General features: G+C 49.9%; 1 protein-coding gene across 2 annotated transcripts in view; it reads left to right on the plus strand.

Annotated features, from left to right (window-relative positions):
- The window catches only part of RBM17 (RNA binding motif protein 17), a 35,522-nt gene extending 34,102 nt beyond the window's left edge, over nt 1-1,420 (plus strand). Inside the window, exon 14 of one of the 2 annotated variants that reach the window (XR_013956890.1) lies at nt 1,390-1,420. The gene's annotated coding sequence lies outside the window, so the exon portion shown is untranslated. The remainder of the gene's footprint in view (nt 1-1,389) is intronic. The other variant, XR_013956891.1, reaches the window with a different exon arrangement.
- Nucleotides 1,421-7,398: the final 5,978 nt, after the last annotated feature.

The raw sequence follows: 7,398 nt of genomic DNA on the forward strand, positions 1-7,398 counted from the left end.
AGCTCTGGAGCCTGTTTGCTCAGCCTGATGCAGGGCAGCGGGCTGAGCCTGTTTACCGATGTGTTTATGACTTGTTGGCCAGCAGCGGCTCACTGGCACGCGGGGACGCCGGGAATGCCGGGGACCGCCGGAGCACGTGCCAGCCCCGGGAAGCGGCACGGGCTGTGCATGCTCCATTCGCATGCACACAAGGGAGGAAACGCTGCCAGGCTCTGCGTGCCTGACCCAGAACCACGCCAAGCAGCTGCAGCCTCCGCCAGAGACATGCGAAAGGGGCATGAGCGGTGCCAGAGAGGGGCTGCTGGGCTTTCCGGCTATTTCCAGGAAGCATGGAGGACAGCCGAGATGCGTAAACAACAGGGATAACAGGCTGGGACAGGAGGTGTTTGTGTCCTAGATGTACTGGGAGAGAAATAGGGTATTTTGCCTCCTGCATGCAGATCTGGCTACAAGCCCCCAAATGGATGCGAGTTCCCTGTTTTGGGCAGGATATTCCGGCTGCTTCGGCATAGGCAGGAGGATGGGTTGTGCTGCGCGTGTCTCGCTCGTGGCTTGGAGGCCACTGAGTGATTGGCAGAGGTGATTCCTGCGCCTTGGAGACTGGATTAGTCTGTCCCTAAAAATATAAATGGGCACTGCCAGGTTCCCCTGCACAAGTAGAAAGTAAAGGATCCTTAGTCACCAATATAAGTTTATTTGGAGGAAAATTCTCCCTTCGTAGGCTCCCAGACTGGTTTGGGTTGAAGGGACCTTGAGACTCATCCAGTTCCAACCCCTGCCACGGGCAGGGACACCTTTCACTAGAGCAGCTTGCTCCAAGCCCCTGTGTCCAACCTGGCCTTGAGCACTTGCCACGGAAACATCCCACCCTTGATGCTAATAGGAGACTTTGGCATGCCTGGTGCACAAATTGGAAGGTTTGACTTGCTTTTTTCTCCCACTCACTGATTTTCTTATGAATCTTCCCTATTAGTAAGGGATTTCTAGCAGGGATAGAACGACACTGCTGAGGCTGTGATTTGGGCTTGAGCAGACTGATGAAGCCCCTCCACTTCCAGCACCATGGGATGCTGCCCTGCTTTGTGCCAACACCAGTGCTCCAAGGATGGATCCATGCTCTGAAAACAACATTCCCTTTGCAAAAAAACCCCAAATATAATAATAAAGAAGGGGAAAAAAAAGAAACTATTGGCTTGTTTTCCAACGTGGGTCCATTTCCCAGCTAGATCCTGCTCATAGATGAGGATGAGGCTTTGCAGTGGGAAGAGGGACTCAGAAGTGGCTTTGCTGCCGAAACCTCTATGCTGTTGAACTGACCTGGGCAGGAAGAGTTGAGACAGAAAAGGCACCTGCCAAGCAGTGATTTCTGTGTTTATTTGTTTCTCCAAGGTTGATTTGCCAAAGGCAAACGGATTTCTGCCTCCTTCCAGCCATGGAGAACGTGCACATAGGAGAATGCAGCCAGCAAAGCCTTTGGTCCTCCTGAACATGAGATCACCTCTGGTTGCTGCAGTGTTTTCCCCCTTTCTTTCTTTTCATACTTGTTGGCTGCAGCTGAGCTGCTCAGACACAAGTCAAACACATTGGCACCATAGACAGGAGAGCAATTTAATAAACCATTAAATGTTCTATGGCTGTTGCAACAGCAGCAATTTGGGCAACTTCTGGGCAGAGAACATTAAGGTGGGAGGAAGTCTTTTTTTGGGTATGGCTTTACCAGTCCAAATGTTGGAAAACCTGAGCTTGCCTTTTCTGGCTTGCCTTTGGATGCGGTGCTTGCAGCTTACAGCAATGGGGTTGGGTGGCCTTGATGGTTAATGGCTGCAAACAAGACGAGACAAGGCAACGTGGGATGAGGCTGGCATGTGCCAGCACTGAGTCTTAGTCACCCTGTTTCATTGATGACTGACTCTGTCTGAATGCAAAAGGACCAGATGTTTGAGTAGCATCCGAAGGCAGCAGCGGCATGGGCTGCCAGGGATCGAGGTGGTGGTGTGTGTGCTCTTGCATGTGTGCAAGAGAGCTGTGCTTGTCCAGGCATGGGGGGCTGGATTGGACCCTCTCCAAGGTGGGTTTTCAGTGTTATTTAGCTCTGAAATGAGCATCTGTGTTTAAAGTAGCACAAGGAGGTGACACATAACACATCCATGTCCTGCAGATATGGAGGACTGCAGCTACTGACCCTCTGGCCACCCTTGCTTTCACCCCAAACCCATGCTGGTGGCATCCCCATTAGCCACAACAGCAGAAAGACCTTGCTTTTGCACAGCTGGCAGGTTTAGGAAGTGCTCTGGGCTTTCCCCATGCAAACTTCCATGGGCCTTGGCACCTGCATGGGTGCAGACTGTAGCTCCTGGTGGCTTAATGCACAGGTCGGGAGACACCAACCATCCTACAAAGCACCACAAGCACCTTCACCCAGCAGTGGGAATGAGATGCCATCATTTATGTGCCTGAAACCATCCAAACCTGGATGATAAAAGCACATCATGAAGCAAAGGAAGGTCATGCCCTCAATCCGAGCCCGGCTCTCTTTCGTCATTGGGTAGTTGGCAGGAGAGCCTGCCCGGGAGTCGGGTGCCTGTCAAATCTCTTGTTTACTCAGGCCAATCTCTAGCAGTTGCTTTAATTCAGCCTGAGCACTGGGTAAACAGCAAGGCTGGGAAATGTGAACCTTCCCTCTGACCTTACCATTGCCACAGGCGTCAACCCAGGAGGTGCAAGTAGAGAAGCACAGACCCACTGGTGTGGTGCAGAGTTGCACATGGGCATGGTGGGGATGAACACACGGAGTGAGCCCGTTTCTCCTGGAGTCATTTCTTTGGTTTTCAAGGAGTGAGAAGCAAAACTTGAGCCCTATCTGGGGCACTTGAGTTTGTGCTGGGATTCCTTGATGGCAGAAATACTGAGACAGAAGCAATGAAAGCGGTTTTCCCCCTTCTCCGTACTATTTGGTGGAGACAGCTCATGGTGAACGGAAACATGTGCTTTCACCAGTGCCACCACCACAGAGAATCATAGAATGGTTTGGATTGGAAAGGACCTTAAGATCATCCAGTTCCAACCCCCCTGCCATGGGCAGGGACACCCCACACTAAACCATGCCACCCAAGGCCTCATCCAACCTGGCCTTGAACACCGCCAAGGATGGAGCACTCACAACCTCCCTGGGCAACCCATTCCAGTGCCTCACCACCCTCACAGTAAAGAATTTCTTCCTTATATCCAATCTAAACTTCCCCTGTTTCAGTTTGAACCCGTTACCCCTTGTCCTGTCACTACAGTCCCTGATGAAGAGTCCCTCCCCAGCATCCTTGTAGGCCCCCTTCAGATACATGGCTCTGGTTCTTATCTCAAGGAACAGCAGCTGTTTTGGGAGGAAAACGGGTCACTTCCTAGGTCTATGAAGCACAGCATCTTCCCTTGTGATTCCCACCAAACTGCCAGGGGGATGCAGTTTGCGTCCAGTGCTGGCTTGCAACTGCATGTTAAACTCCAGGGCAGAAATCTAGACATTAAGGTGAATTTTTTCATTTCCTATTTTTTTCCAAGGACTTAGCAACTTGTCACTGTGGCTTGGAAAATCTAAATGCATTGGAGAAAATACGTTGGCAGGAAGCTCCCCATATTGTCTCAGCTTGTCCCGAAATTGCAGAGAGATTCCCCGTTAGTATTTTCTCATGTCTGATGGAAAATATCAGGGGAAGAAGGAATTCTGGAGATATTTTTGGATAATTTTAGCCTTTTTTATTTTTATTTTTCCCCAGCCAGGTCTCCATGGCATGCAAAAGAGTAAATGAAATGCATGAATTCAAAACATCTGCTAGGAATTAGATAAGTGAAAATCTTTGCCCTATAAGCAGGAAAAGAAATAAGAAAACCCTGATAAGGGAATGTGGTTGTTTAACTTCTGCATTCCAGCAACCTGTGTGATCTGATCCCAGTGATTTGGCTCCAAAAATTGGTTAGGAGGGTTGTTAGGAAACCAGATAGCTGAAAGGTTACCTGGGGGAAGCTTTGACTGTAGAGAGCTCCATCAAAAGAGATGGAAAATCAGAGTGTTCTCAATTTCAACCTATTGACCATACACTTTCTCCCTTAGTTGTCTTGAAGCAGTTCCTGCAGGTCTCAGGTTTAAGAGCACATGATAACAGTCATTTAGACCTCACCTCTTACTGCCTTGTGGTTTTCCATCCATTGAATGGAGAGGTGAACCCTTGGGGAGTCTGATTCAAGGACCAGCTCAGCCTGAGGAGTGATGTTGGTCTCAGGAGTGGTTCTTCTTGGCCGGAGTTGAGGTGTGTAGGACTCTGTTGGACAACCATCACCTGCCATTGCCTGTATCATCCCAGGCTTGTGAGGAAGCAGGGTTAAGCAGGTTGTCGATATGGCAGATGTGCCTATGGGGGTGTAGGTGGAAGGATCCTCAGCACGTATGCGGTTTCAAAATGCATCTTCCTCACCAAAGCTTTACTCTTCCTCCCTACATGGGACTCTGGGGTGAACAAGGAATTGTGCTTTGTGTCACCTCATGCTGGGGCACACTGAAATGTGTATTGGGTGCCTTTGGATGCAGAGAACACTGAGGTCTCCCTTTGTGCTAAAAACATCTCCAGGACACATCTCAATCTGGTTTACAATCAGCATCCACAGCAGGGAAAGTGTGGTGCTCTGGGAGTGCTCATTTCTCTCTGCAGATGGTAGAAGTCAAAGGTGACCCGTTCCTTGTAGACACTCAAAATGACATGAATCAGGGTGGAGGCAGACACAGCAGGAGCCCTTCAGGGCTGGAACATCTCCTAGCTGCTCAGCATCCTTCGAGTAACATTTCCATTTGAGCCTTCCAAGCAGTGCATATACTCCTGGGATGCTGCTTCCTGGGATGGCATTTCATCACCCCTTGATCAAAAGTCCCTGTATCAAAACCCAATATTAGTAGGGAATGACAGCAGGGATAAAAAAATACCCTTTTTCCTAGGCTGTAATTAATCCAGTGCATGCTGCTCCTACAAGCACCTCCTCCTCAACCAGCAGAAATACAAACCACCCCTTTTCTTCCCAAAAGCTTTCGTGTTGTAGCTTTCTGCATTACTTTGAAGAGATTCCCCAGCATCTCCTGGGTATCTGGCTTCATGCCATCATTGCCTACATCTCTTTAGAAGCCTCTTGGTCACCATGGCGATGCTGAGGTTGACACTGGCCTGGGCTTGTTGCATCAGGAGGTGAGTCAGCCTCAGAATGAAAGGCCACAGCCTTTGCCATTGTTTGATTTAATAACCTGCAACGATGAGATAACGATCCAGGCTGTTAATGAAAGGTGGGTGTTAATAAGATGTTAGGAAATAGTTCAATAGCAAAGTCCATGGGATAATGACAGGATGTGATTTCCAGATGGTGACCATTTTCAGCTCTAAATGAGTTGAATAGTCTCATCCATAGAGGGGTTCATATCTGTCATTGAGGCCCTTCAGGCAGGAGAGCTGCATCCCGGACCATAGAATCATTGAAAGGTTTTGGTTGAAAAGGACCTTAAAGCTCATCCAGCTCCAACCCCTGCCACGGGCAGGGACCCCTTCCACTGGAGCAGCTTGCTCCAAGCCCCTGTGTCCAACCTGGCCTTGAACACTGCCAGGGATGGGGCAGCCACAGCTTCTCTGGGCACCCTGTGCCAGCGCCTCAGCACCCTCACAGGGAAGAGCTTCTGCCTAAGAGCTCATCTCAGTCTCCCCTCTGGCAGGTTAAAGCCATTCCCCTTGGCCTGTCCCTACAGGCCCTTGTCCGAAGCCCCTCTCCAGGTTTCCTGCAGCCCCTTTAGGCACTGGAGCTGCTCTCAGGTCTCCCCTTCAGGAGCCTTCTCTTCTCCAGGCTGCCCCAGCCCAGCTCTCTCAGCCTGGCTCCAGAGCAGAGCTGCTCCAGCCCTCGCAGCATCTCCATGGCCTCCTCTGCACTCACTCCAACAGCTCCACGTCCCTCTTGTGCTGCTGCCCCAGAGCTGGATCAGGACTGCAGGGGGGGTCCCCCCAAAGCACAGCAGAGGGGCAGGATCCCCTCCCTTTATCTGCTGCTCATGCTTCTTCTCATCACGAATGCATCGCTGGACTGGGAATTAAGCTCCTCATGAACTTCAGCCATTGGGCAACTTGGCATTGATTCCTATCACAATCTGTGCTTAGAGGAGGGCTGTGATTTTAGCCCCTTCCTGCTGGATCTCCAACTTGCTGCATCACTTTGCAGCACTGTGCTAGTTTGGGCTGGGCTAATGTTCTTCATAGCAGCTGGTATGGGGCTGTGTTTTGGATGTGTGCTGTGTGTTTGTGCTGATTTATCTGGAAAAGGCTCTATGGTAACATATGCCAGGTTTATGCCGGCAACAGCAGGACAGGTAACATCTGATCTGGCAGCGGGGATAGAGTAACCCTGTAAACACACTTGTTGGATTTCTGTGCTGGATCAGTGCCTTGTCGAAGGTTGTTGTGGCATCTTGCTTAGGGACGAGGTGAACTAAAGTCAAATAGATTTACACCCAGGATGTTCAATGGGGAATTTCACACCCCAACATCACAGGGCAAATGGGGAGCTCCTTGCACATAACTAAAAGTCCCTGGGAATAGGAGGTACAACCCAGTGTCAGGCTAATGTGAATATTGGCCACTCAGAGCCACGGACAGTGCTAAAACCTGAACTGTGGCTCTCTGACTGAGCCTCACCCTTTCTTTTGGGATCAAGCCTGAAATCGGGCAGTCAGGTTTTATTTCAAGGAGAACCAGTATCAGATTCCCGAGACTGGAATATCCCAACCTCTTGCCATTTAATTACCCTCTAACCACTTTTTAAACCCGCATATTTCATGGAATCCCAGACTGGTTTGTGTCAGAAGGGACCTTAAAGCTCATCCAGTTCCAACCCCTGCCACGGGCAGGGACCCCTTCCACTGGAGCAGCTTGCTCCAAGCCCCTGTGTCCAACCTGGCCTTGAACACTGCCAGGGATGGGGCAGCCACAGCTTCTCTGGGCACCCTGTGCCAGTGCCTCAGCACCCTCACAGGGAAGAGCTTCTTTATATCTCATCTAAATCTCCCATCTCCACAGCCCATGGAGTCAATTATGTTTATGATTTAGCCCTGTTTATAAACCCTGTTTATGGGGTGACTTTTGTTTTGCACTACTCTTGTAAGGTCAGGAACTTTCACAGGAGGTTGCTCAATCCTCCGGAACGTGTTTCTGAGCAGACCCGCCAACGCTGGGAAACGTCCCTGCTCCAATGGATGTTGTGGGTTCAGAACGTTATTTCCAAGTTTATTCTGTTATAGAATGTAATTCTCAGAAATTGTAGATGAAATCTCTTCCCTGTGATTTTAAATAACACTGATTTTGGAGGCTCCTTTGGGATCATCAGTCC

Source organism: Psittacula echo, assembly GCF_963264785.1.
Source record: "Psittacula echo genome assembly, chromosome: 1".
NCBI lineage: Eukaryota > Metazoa > Chordata > Aves > Psittaciformes > Psittacidae > Psittacula > Psittacula echo.